This window comes from Pleurodeles waltl, chromosome 6, assembly GCF_031143425.1.
Source record: "Pleurodeles waltl isolate 20211129_DDA chromosome 6, aPleWal1.hap1.20221129, whole genome shotgun sequence".
NCBI lineage: Eukaryota > Metazoa > Chordata > Amphibia > Caudata > Salamandridae > Pleurodeles > Pleurodeles waltl.
The window spans coordinates 583,145,276-583,158,316 of record NC_090445.1 but is presented as its reverse complement, the minus strand read 5'-3'; the positions used below and the strand labels follow the sequence as shown (position 1 = coordinate 583,158,316).

Sequence of the window (13,041 nt, the reverse complement as noted above, 5' to 3'; positions counted from 1 at the left end):
GTGGGCGATTTGCTACAGAAAATGAAAAAGGACAGCATCATTACCAACGACATTGGAACTCTCCAGTTTAGGGGACCTTTCCGAGGTGGGCTAGCACAAAAAAGATCATTGGTGAGAAGAGGGTCACAGCCAGCCACCCCACTCCAAGTTTGTGGCCCAAAGCAGCTCACAAAGTTCACCTCCTCAGTTGCAATACCCTAGTGCAGAAAGACAGCCCTTTCGAAGCAGGGCCAGAGAGAGGTGCCCCTTTCCAAAAAAGTGACTTACTATCAGGCCTCTCCCTACTCTACAGAAAGACAAGATGATGCAACTACTACATGACTACTACATGAAGCCAATTACCTCATAAAAAGCATGCAATAAAAGGGTACCAAAAGGACAGGACAACCAAGGGGTCTACACAGTTTACCTATTTGTACCAAAACCAGACAACATCCTCAGACAATCCTCCATACCATGGACAGATTCATGAAGACACAAGACTTTAAGATGGTCAGGCTGCAATAGGTCATCCTGTGCCTGCAGAAGGGGAATCATAAGGGAACCTTAGACCTGAAGGATACCTGCCTACATGTGCTGATGAACATCATACAGAAGAGGTTCCTCATGGACAAGATGTATATATATATATATATATATATATATATATATATATATATATATACATATTTAATTTTATTTGTATTGGTACAGCATAGCAGAGAGTTACAAGTGCTGCAATGCAGTAGGAAAAGTTGCACAATACAGGGTCCAATCACTGCATATGTTATATATCGCCGTTACAGTCAAATTAATGTATATGTAGCTTTAATACATGTCAGCCTGCACTCACTGTAATTAGACTTTACAGCTATAGTATTCAAGAGACACCCAAGGTATGCACATACAATCATTATATATAGATAACTCAATAAGTGATCAAATGTTATTTCAGGCAGATGTGGCTATCTAGATATACATCAAGTCATGGGCAAATATCTTTTGGTCTAGAGCGAGTTGGTATATGTATATTAAAATGATCTGACATTGTATTGCAGTATATTAGATTTTGAATGCAATTTGCTACCTTTAGGCTGGGGCCCCTGCCCCATCGCATAGTGATTCTTCTTTACGCTAACAGGAATTTTTGCATGTTGAAACACACTAGAGCTAAGAGTGGGTCAAGTGAAAAATCCAAATCTTATTGTACTCAATTCTGAGAATACTTTTTTCTAGTATGCCTGTTCTCCAAGGCACTCCCAATATATGCAGTCTGCTACATCATCTCCACAGCACAGACAACAGGAGTTTGGTCTCAGCCTATATTTATGTAGCCTTAAGACTACATGTTCTGTAAGACAGAGGTTATATGTCTACCTCTGTGTAGTCGAATGGCTAGTAAAAGCAATATTGTTAAAATAATGCAGAAACAGTATAAACACTGTCATACAAAGACTCCCTAAATTGGGGTCCTCCATATAAATTAAGAACTCATCGCCAATGCCACAAAGAGAAAAGATGTTCTTGGGTGCAAGACTAAACTCAGATGAAGCAAAGCCTTCCCAGCCTGCAAGAGTATTTTTACAGTTATAGAGACAGTCTCTGACAGTGGGGAGAGTCTGTAAAGTAATGGTAATAATGGCATTCTGCATACTTTTAGTACCACACACAAGGTTACACATAAGACCATTACAGGAGTGGTTGCAGTGTCAATGGTCACAGTCAACTGGAAAGTTTGAGGATCTAGTGGTTGTCACACAAAAAGTACTGAGGTAAATATGGTGGTGGAACACAAAAAACATCACAGTGGACTGGCGCTTCAAGCATCCAACTACTTCAGTGACCATAACAATAGATACAACCCACACAGGATGGGGAACCCACATGGGCAAATTAAACATAAGGGGCCAATTGAGCCCAGAAGAAGCAGCAAATAAACATACTAGAACGCAAGACAGTTTTTGTGGCACTGAATGCCTTCCAAAACCATGTCAAGGAAAGAGCAGGCCAGATGCAAATGGACAATACAACCATGTTTGTTTATTTCAAAAACAGACAGAGGACAATAAGGTTGTATGCACTGTCCTTGCTAGCACAGGACATTTGGAGATGGGCCATCCAAAATAGGGTAGAACTAGTAGATATCCATCTACTGGGGATTCAGAACACAAAAGCGGACAGTCAAAGCAAACAGTCAAACGCCTCACACAAGCGTGAGCTAAAGCAGCAAATAGTAGAAAGCAGCTTCCATAAATGGGGAAACCCATAGATAGGCCTGTTTGCAGTGAAAGAGAACTCAAAATGCCAAAGCTTCGCATCCAGGTTCCTACACCAAGGGTCAGGAGGGTTACGCCTTAGCCCTGCTCCTGCAGGGCCCCCCGTTGCGTCATTTGCAGAATCTGCACTGCTACTGAAAGTAATTGCAAATGGGAATTGGTACTGGGTGGGGAGGGCAGGGCTGTTTTATTCTATTTTAGATCATGCCGCAAAAGCACAATTTGCACTAGATAATTTTAAAGGACTGTAACGTAACTCTATTTTTGATTGCTCTGCAAAGCACAATGTGTACTTGTCTATTTTCAAGGACTGTAACCTCTGCCTGGGACCCACATAATGCTTATTGGAGTGAGAGGGAAGACCTTTATAAAAAACAATCCACCTTTTGAGTACGTGCCATGTTCCCAGCCTGTTTCATACTAGAGCCACCATCTTAGGTTTGCGCTCTAGTTGTTTCCACGCTTTTTCTCAGCCCGGTACTTAATGAAGACTGAATGTAAGCCCGTCTCTGCCCGTCCAGATTTCGCCCGTCCAGATCCAGACAGAGCCAGGGGTCAGAACCCCTGCCCATTTGATTTAAGCCTGAATTTCATATATGTGAGTCAAACTCCAAGCATATAATCACCATGTAAAGAAATGCAATAAGCACACGCTATCTCCTGAGCAGTCACAACTTATTTGTACTGCCTGCAAACTTGACATTGGACACACTAATACAGCCCATATCAGCACCACCTAAGATGGAGAACACTGAACGGCGAATGCTACTATTCAACTGCAGGACACTTACAAAACACTATGTAGATCTATTTATGTTACTCGATGATATGCACCCAGAAACTGTTTTCGTTACGGAGACCTCGCTGTGAGATGACTCCATGCCAGAGAAAGCCATGACTCTCCCTCAAGGTTATAGTATTGCCAGATGCGACAGGGAAGATAGGAAAGGCAGTGGGGTTGCTATAATTTATAAAAATAGTTTAAAAGGTCAGTTCACCCCCATCAACATCCCAGGGAGTGAATCCCTTTTTTTTTGCTTTGGAGCTCTCAGTTACCTTCACTTTTTCCGGGCTTTTGAGTTATTGATCCCCAGGTCCTGCCACAGAATTTCGTAAAGCGTTCCTGGTTCTAGTAGCAGAACTTAGGTCTTCATAATGAACACGGTGGTAACAATTGCCCTGTTCATGTTGGCGGTCAAAACACTGACCGCCAGCATCCCCGGATCCCTGCCGGACGCATAAAGAACCTTCCTGTGGCCGGCCGGTGGAAACATTGTTTCCGCCCGCCTGCCCACAGGAAGGCCTGGCCGGGACATTGATGGCGGCTCGACATGGAGTCGCCGCCACTGCCTCTGTGCGGCGGGTGCAGCTGCACCCGTCGCACAGATCACTGCCAAAAAATCGGGCAGTCACCTGCGCAGCGGGGCACTGCACCGGGCCCCTGCACTGCCCATGCAAAGTGCATGGGCAGTGCAGGGGCCCTCAGGGGTGCCCCAGTGCACCCCTTCCACCAGCCTTTCCCTGGTGGAAAACCCGCCAGGGAAAGGCTGGAGGCTGAGGAAACATTATCCGAGGGACAGCACCACTGCCCTGTCGGATAATGTTTCCAACCGCTGCCAGGCTGCCTGACGGAGGAAGCCTGGCGGTGAGTGAGGGCTGCCGATGGCGGCCTTCACCTGGTTGATTATGTGGCGGTTTGACCCGCCATGATGGCTGGCGGTTTCACCAGCCAACGCCGGCATGGTGGGCCAAACCGCCATGTTCATAATGACCGCCTTAGTCTTAAAAAAGCTAACTTCACTGTGTTGGAGGACCTTAATTTACACTTTGATTGGACAAACAATGAAGTACAAATCATCTTGTTCATGATGTGGCCACCATTCAAATGACCCAAGTGGTAAGTCATTCTACTCACCAATTGAGCCACCTCCTGGTTCCCATCTGTTCAAGTAGTAGGGAGCTAGCAGCAGACTCTTGTATCCAGATATATTGGACTGACCGCCTTCTAGTCCTTTTCTGTATACACCTACGTTAGCACATAATTAAAAGCCCTATTCCCACTAGACTAAAGAGGTGTTGGACTAAACTTGATGCCACTTGCTGGGAAAAGTCCCTTGCTGATTCATTCCCAAAACTAGAACGAAATTTAGGAGAGAAATATAATAGTTTTGAAAAATGGACATCCTGGTTCCTATGAAAGTACAAAGAAAAAATCGTCCATCAGGACGAGCACTATGGTTTACTGCAAAATGTCAGCAGCTAAAACAGGACTCAAAAAGACTTGAAAGGGAATGGAGGAAATCAAATGATGGACCCAACAAAGCATTATACAAGAAGACTGTAAAGAATATCAATATGCTTTAAGGGAGGCAAGAGTTTCGTATTTTAGTACTGAAATAGAAAAGGCCTTCAACTACTTAAAAGAGCTGTTTAAAATGCTAAACACTCTCATGAATCTAGCACTGCAGCAATGAATTAACTAGACCTGAGTGCGGCATTCAACACTGTTTCCCACACAGTACTAATCCAAACGTTAGAGGAGGCAGGGATTGTTGGTGATGCTCTCAAATGGCTTAGAGCTTTTTTAGATCATAGGAGCTTCCAGCTTCAGGAGGGATCATCTAGTTCAGCTATATTTCCACTGAAATGTGGAGTCTCCCAAGGATTGTCCTTAAGCCCAACATTCTTCAATGTGCACATCCGCCAACTAGCAAAAATAGTGCAAGCCCATGGTCAAGCACTAGTTTCCTATGAGGATGACACGCAGATTATAATTTTTCTTACTGCATACTCTCTCAGAACCTCCAGTCAATAAAATACCTGTCTCACGCAAGTCACCCGCTAAATGTCAGTCAGCAGTTTAAAATTTAATGGTGACAAAGCAGAGGTCCTGGTGGTAGGAAACAACTCATCACCATGGTTGGAACTCAACTGGCCGGATGAACTTGGTCCACTTCCCTCACCCTCCTCAACAGGTAATAGTCTGGTCTCACAGGCTCACAATGGATGTTCAGGTCAAATAATTGGCTGCATGTTGTATCAAACTCCTCTGGACATTAAAGAAACTGCTCAGTTGGCTTCCCCTCACACTCCGGAGAGTAGTGGTGAAGGGCTTCATCAACTCACGCCTGGATTATGGTAGCTCACTTTATTTAGGGAGTTCAAAATATGTAATCAATCAATTATAGGTGATACAGAATGCAGCGGCGCATATTCTATACAAATTGCAGCAGCATGAATCACCAAGATGAGCACTTGCAGCCTTGCACTGGTTGCTGATAGAAAAGAGAAAAGAGACCCTCTGTCTGGCTCATCGAGCCATTAATCAAAAAGGCTCCCCGCTTATACAACATCTGTTGACTGCATATAGGCCTACAAGACCTCTGACATCAGAAGTAAAGAATCTGCTCCAGGTTCTCGGGAGTAAAAGAATAGGGAGTGGAGGAAGCTCCTCTGCCTACCTTGCCCCCAAGTTATGGAATGCCCTCCCAACACATTTAAGATTGGATAAATCAGAAAGCAACTTCAGGAAGAGCTTGAAAACATATGTATTCTAACCTAGTTTATCCTTAATTATATTTTGTAGACTGGGGTTGAGGTTGTTACCAGCGCTGGTAGGCACGTTGGGTAGCCATGCACTATAGAAATCTCATAGAATAGAATAGAATAGAATAGAATGTCAATAGACTGATCAAGGAGGTTTGCATACACTTTTCTCCCAATTCCAATGATCCCCCTAGTGCTAAACAAGTGCAGTCAGGAACCCATGACACTGATACTTATCGCCCCTCAGACAGACATAATTTTCAGATCTGGTGGAGAAAGCACAAGACAGAGTGCGAGACGACCACCAAGACTTGTTAACAATGGAAAAAGCCAGATACACCACCCAGAGCCAGCAAAACTCATCTTGGCAGCATGGTTCCGGAGGAATTAGAGTTTGCCCACCTAGGTCTATCTTAGAGGACCATGGAAATCCCCCAAAAAGCCGGAAGTGGGAGCACAAGGAAGTGCTACACAGCAAAGTGGAACAGATTGTGTAACCAACAAAAAGCAAAAGGCAACCAGACACAAGAAACCAAAACGGTCAAGTTCCTCACACACCTTTTAGATGAGGGGTTATCATTTGCCTCAAAGCCTCAGTGATTAAGAAGCTTGTGGAAGGGACAAAGGATAGCCCCCACAAAGGATAGTACCGCCACCACTATAAAATTTAAACATAGTGTTAAAATAACTTCATGAAGACCCCATTTGAGCCAGTGCACAAAGCAGATATAAAATGCCTGATACTCAAAACAGCCATCATAATCACCAATACATCCTTGCTAAGAGTTAGTGAATTGCAAACACTCACAACACAAAAAACCTACTTACAAATACACAAAGACTGAGCGGTAATGAGGACAAACTCACAGTTTTTACCAAACGTCATCACACACTTCCATGTTAATCAAGCATTATAGCTGCTTGTCTTTTTCCAAGATCCAAAAACACAGGCAGAAAAAACCTTGTACACACTGGACATAAGAAAAGCAGTCATATATTGCTTACAAGAAACAAGAAGATCAGTACTCCAGTGTTGGATCCTTTATAGATTCACATGCTTGAATATTCCCCGTCGTCGAAGTGGAAGTCGCACGGTAACCTGATAAAGCAGTATCATAGGCTATAATGACAGAGCACATTCTGTTTAGTAGCCTATCTACTTCCTTCTTTAAAAAAAGACTAAACTTGACCTATGACCAATCAGACACCAGAACCCTCTAGAACACTCCCAACAGAGGCTGTTTCCCTCAGATTGTCTACCACACGTCGTGTGAAGGGAGTCTCCTTGAGCTCTGCTCAACTACCTCTTTTTTCCTCACAAGATTATGGGGGTCATTCTGACCTCGGCGGTAAAAGGCTCTTACCGCCGGTCAGAAGACCGCCATTATACCGCCGCGGTAAACCGCCACGGTCATTCTGACCCACAACTGCCAAACCGCCAAAAACCCGACATCCACGTAAGGCCGCCTCATCAGCGGTCAGCGATAAACTGGAGATGACCAAACCTCCACCGCCACGCCAACACAAACACGCCCATGCCATTACGACCCACGAATCCACCCGGCGGTCTTTCAACCGTGGTATTCCATTGGCGGTACACACCGCCGCGCTCAAAATACACACACCTTTACAAAACACAGCCACATTGGACAATTCGAAATACACACACCTGATACACATACAAACAACACACCCACACACCCATCACTATATAAAACACACACCCACATCACCCTCAAACCCCCACAAATCGAAATTCAGAGACAAGGCGCAATACACAGAGAGAGAGCACAGGGAACGCAAAGCACAACACACACAGAAACCCAACACCATCACCCACACCACATCTACGCACAAAACACCACACACCACCACACTCATCACCACAAACACCACCCCACACCTCATCCACACCACCCCATGGCACCCCAAAGACACCCCAGGTTCTCGGACCAAGAACTCAGGGTCATGGTGGAGGAAATAATTAGGGTAGAGCCCCAGCTCTTCGGCACACAGGTGCAGCACACCACAATAGCCAGGAAGGCGGAGCTATGGCAAAGGATCGTCGACAGGGTCAACGCTGTGGGACAGCATCCCAGAAATCGGGAAGACATCCGAAAGCGCTGGAACGACCTACGGGGGAAGGTGCGGTCGATGGTGTCAAGACACAACATCGCTGTGCAGAAGACTAGCGGCGGACCCCCACCCACTCCACCCGAATTCACAGCATGGGAGCAAGAGGTCTTGAACATCCTGCATCCTGAGGGCCTCGCTGGAGTAGGCGGAGGAATGGACTCTGGTAAGTCTGATCTCAACTACTTCACCCCCCCCAACCACCAGCATGCCAACCCACACCCCCACCCTCACCCCCAACCCCCCCAGCACACATACTCCCTGTTAATGTCTCACCAGCACAACCCACCCAACCCAACCCAAACCCAACCCCTGAATGCCAACACAAACCATGGACACCCATCACCTAAGCATGACCACTGCACATACCCATTCCCCCCCACAAACCACCCTCACAACTCCTCCCACATGGGACTGCCAGCACTGGGGGACAAGGGCACCCACAAATCGCACGTCATGGCACACACAAAAGCAATAACCATACTCTTTTACCCCTGCAGGGCCCGAACGCCAACACACCGGCCAGGAGGGTCCAGATTTGTCCATCCCACCCCCAGAACAGGCCCCCAGTGATGACAGCAGCTCTGTCGACCTAGAACCTGATGACCAGCCCGGACCATCGGGGACCTCTGGACAGTCGGTTACCCTCAGTCAGCCACAGCAGACCTACCCCCCTCTGGAAACACCAGCACAGCACCCACCCAGCGGGCCCATGCTTCTGTCTCCAGGACAGGTCAAGCAGCGGTGTGTCTACCAGTACAGGGCACCCAGGGTAACCCACAACCCCAACAACAACAGGGACCTGGGGGCACTGGTAGTGGGCACACCGTCCAGGGGACAGAGGCCCAGGAACAAAGAGGAACTGGGAGGGCTGCTGTGCGACAGAGGGAGGACAGGCCTAGGGAACCCACTGTCCAAGAGGCCCTCACCACCATCATGGGAGCGTACCACCACTCCCAAGAGACGATGGCGACGGTCCTGGCCAGGTTGCAGGAGATCCTGCTTCTGCATAAGCAACAGAATATGGGGTTCCGGGAAGAACTGCGCAGCATCAGTGCCGCAATGGGTACAATGGTGGTGGCACTCAACCAGATTGTCACCACTTTGCGGGACCATGTGGCCCCCCAAAGGGCCCCTGCCACTAGCATGGAGGAAGAACAGCCCACCACCTCCGCCGGCGCTAGTGGTCAGGAGGCCCCGACACAACAGCAACGGCCCACCCGGACCCCACCCCCTGCAGAACAAGAACCACCCCGCAAGAAAGGCCTGAGATCTAGGAAGAAGACAGAGTAGGATGTCAAGACCCCCGCCATGCACGGAACCCCCCGGATGTCATCCCACTGTCCCACTTGTTCACCCTGTCCAACCTTGAACTGCCCCTGCTCCACCTTCCACAGGCATATGGACAATGGACCAGTCTGGACACTGCCATGGACATGCCTCCACCATCACCCATCACCCTTTTTGAACTATACACCTATTTGAAAACTTCAATAAACACAATTATTGCACAAAAACCAACTGGATTCTGCTATCTATTTATTTAAACCAAATGTATTCGATATAACCAACAAAACATTTCTATTTACATTGTGATGACAACATACCAGTGTCACACAGCGGTAGTCCATGGGGAAAAAAACCAGAGGGCACTCCGTGGGGATCAGATCACTGAAATAGGAAGTGATACACACAACTAAGTTACCATACATTGGGGTGAAAGGTCAGACAGTAGAGAGCCACTACAGTTACAGACATAATACAATGCAGGAGTAGATTATTACCTGTGTGTCACTGGAAATACTGCAGTATCACTCTGTCCCTGTTGTCTGTGTCGTCCTCTTCGTCTTCCTCCTCTTCACCCTCCGCAGGCTCCACAGCGGCCACAACACCACCATCTGGACCATCCCCCTGCAGGAAAGGCACCTGGCGTCGCAAAGCCAGGTTGTGAAGCATGCAGCAGGCCACGATGATATGACACACCTTCTTTGGTGAGTACATTAGGGATCCACCAGTCATATGCAGGCACCTAAACCTGGCCTTCAGGAGGCCGAAGGTCCGCTCAATCACCCGCCTAGTACGCCCATGGGCCTCATTGTACCGTTCCTCTGCCCTGGTCCTGGGATTCCTCACTGGGGTCAATAGCCAAGGCAGGTTTGGGTAACCAGAGTCACCAATTAGCCACACACGGTGTCTCTGTAGCTGTTCCATCACATAAGGGATGCTGCTATTTCTCATGATGTACGCGTCATGCACTGACCCTGGGAACTTGGCATTTAAATGGGAGATGTACTGGTCAGCCAAACAGACCACCTGGACATTCATCGAATGATAACTTTTTCGGTTCCTGTACACCTGTTCATTGTCTTTTGGGGGAACCAAAGCCACATGGGTACCATCAATGGCACCAATGATATTGGGAATGTGTCCAAGGGCATAGAAATCACCCTTCACTGTAGGCAAGTCACCCACCTCAGGGAAAATGATGTAGCTCCGTATGTATTTCATCAGGGCAGACAACACTCTGGACAACACCTTTGAAAACATAGGCTGAGACATCCCAGATGAAATGGCCACTGTAGTTTGAAATGATCCACTGGCAAAAAAATGCAGTACTGACAGCACCTGCACTAGAGGCGGAATCCCTGTGGGTTGGCGGATGGGTGACATCAGGTCTGGCTCCAGCTGGGCACACAGTTCCTGTATAGTGGCACGGTTGAGTCTGTAGGTGAGTATGACGTGTCTTTCTTCCATTGTCGACAGGTCCACCAGCGGTCTGTACACGGGAACATTCCTCCGTCTCCTCGCAAGTCCCAGCGGACGGTGCCTAGGAAGGACAACATGGAGCACAGAGTCAAGCAACCCACAGGTAAGTGCCCACAGCATGCACAGTACACGAATCTCTCGGGATTGAATGGCTAGTATGATTGTCGGCGCAAGGCCTAGCCATGTGTGACGCAGTAGGAATTAAGCCATGTGGGCCCTTGAAATGGCGGCTGCCTGACCTGTGAAGTGTGACAATGTGAAGTGAGGTCATTGCGCAAGCGTGGCACACCGTGGCGGTAGGCGGTCGCAGTCCGCGGCGCAAAGCCGCATTGGACAACATTGAACCCTATGGGTTTCAGGAGCCAATGGCGGTGAGCGCCGGCGGTCGCGGTACGCACCGCCGCGGTACGCACCGCCGCGGCCGTAACCGCCATTTTCTCTCTGCTTGATCACGCGAGACCTGAGCATCCACAGGAGAGGACCTATACTGCAAGTGCTGCTGTGACCTCGGTCTGGAAGTGACAATGGCTGCTGCGACTGGGGAAAGGGCCCCCGCCTTCAGTTCCGAGGAGTTGGAGAAGCTCGTGGACGGGGTCCTCCCCCAGTATGCGCTACTCTACGGGCCTCCAGACCAACAGGTGAGTACACGGGGGGCAATGCATAGTGCCCAATGCCTGGGTTGAGTGGGGAGGATGTACGATGGAGGGGAGGACAGCGAATGACGAATGCATGGCACGACAGATGAGAGCATGTGCCACATGGCAAGGTTGGGGAGGGGGGGCCACTCACATCGAGCATGCAGAAAAGTGATGATGTTTCTCTTCCCCCCCCTGTACATGTCACATAGGTCAGCGCCCATCAGAAAATCGATATTTGGCGTGCCATCGCCAAGGACGTCCGGGCCCTGGGGGTCCACAACGGAAGGGGCACCCACTGCCGCAAGAGGTGGGAGGACATCTGCCGCGGGAGCAGGAAGACGGCAGAGGCTCTGCTGGGGATGGCCTCCCAACCTAGGAGGGGTGCCAGTCGTACCTTGACCCCCCTGATGTCCCGGATCCTGGCGGTGGCCTACCCCGATTTAGATGGGCGCTTGAGGACATCACAGCAGACACAAGGGGGTGAGTACCAGCACATTCAGCTATTTTGCGCGCAGTGGAGGTGCCTGGGTGGGGGAGGAGGGCTGTGGGTATCCCTAGGCCACGGCGATTTCTGTAGGATAGGCCCGTCCATGAGGTATGGTCCTGTGCCCCCGCCCCCCACCTCTGTAGGGTGCCTAGTAACGCAATTCATGGACCAGTGTATACCCTGTGGGCAGTTGTCGCCCATAGGCTTGTAGGGCATGTCCCAGTGAATGAGTAGTGTACCCCAAGTGCGCAGCGTAGTTGTGTCTGTCCTCTCCGCCAACGGTGTCCCCAATGCATGCACTCAACTTGTCTTTATGTTTTTCACCCCCCCCCCATTTTCTTTGTTTTTCTGTGAATGTGTGCATTAGCATCATCAGGCGGAGGAGAAGTGGCATCGGCGCAAGAGGGAGCTGCATCTCACATGGCCCCGGAGGGCCATGCAACGGACTCCGACATGACCAGTGAGACGGAGGGCGAGGGGGGCTCCACCACGGGGACCCGTGGAGACGTCAGCGACACCGACACGTCCTCGGAAGGGAGCTCCCTTGCGGTGGCGGCAACATCCGTGCCCACCGATCCTACAGGTACAGCCGCCACCCAGCGCACCAGCTCCGCCCTCCCAGCAGCCCCTCGGCCTTCGGCCCGTGCCCGCAAGGCCAGGAAGCCGGCCATCTCCTTCGCCCCAGGCACCTCAGGCCCTGCCCCAGTCACCCCTGCTGCCCTCAGTGAGGAGGTCATTGACCTCCTGAGGACCATCATTGTTGGGCAGTCTACCCTTTTGAATGCCATCCAGGGTGTGGAGAGGGAGGTGCATCAAAGCAATGCATACCTGGAGGGCCTTCATTCGGGTCAGGCTGCCCATCAACGATCGTTCAACGCTCTGGCCTCAGCACTGACGGCAGCGATTGTCCCTGTCTCCAGCCTCCCTCTTCTGACTCCCTCCACCCAGTCCCACTCCCCTGTTCCTCTGCCTATCCCATCCACACCTACAGACCAGCCTGCACACACCTCAACACCCAAGGGCAGCTCATCCAGACATAAGCACCACAGGACACACAAGCATTCACCCTAGCAACATCCAGATGCAGACATGCCAACAGTCACTACCTCCTCTGTGTCCCCTACCTCCTCGTCTAACTCCTCCCTCCCTGTGACGTCTCCACACACACCTGCAAGCACACCACCATCAGTCATTGCACCCATCACCAGCACACCCT

At 49.5% G+C, this 13,041-nt stretch overlaps 1 protein-coding gene across 7 annotated transcripts in view; it reads left to right on the top strand.

Moving 5' to 3' along the window:
- SCUBE3 (signal peptide, CUB domain and EGF like domain containing 3) overlaps positions 1-13,041 on the top strand; it is a 993,478-nt gene that overhangs the window by 342,817 nt on the left and 637,620 nt on the right. The window lies entirely within an intron of this gene.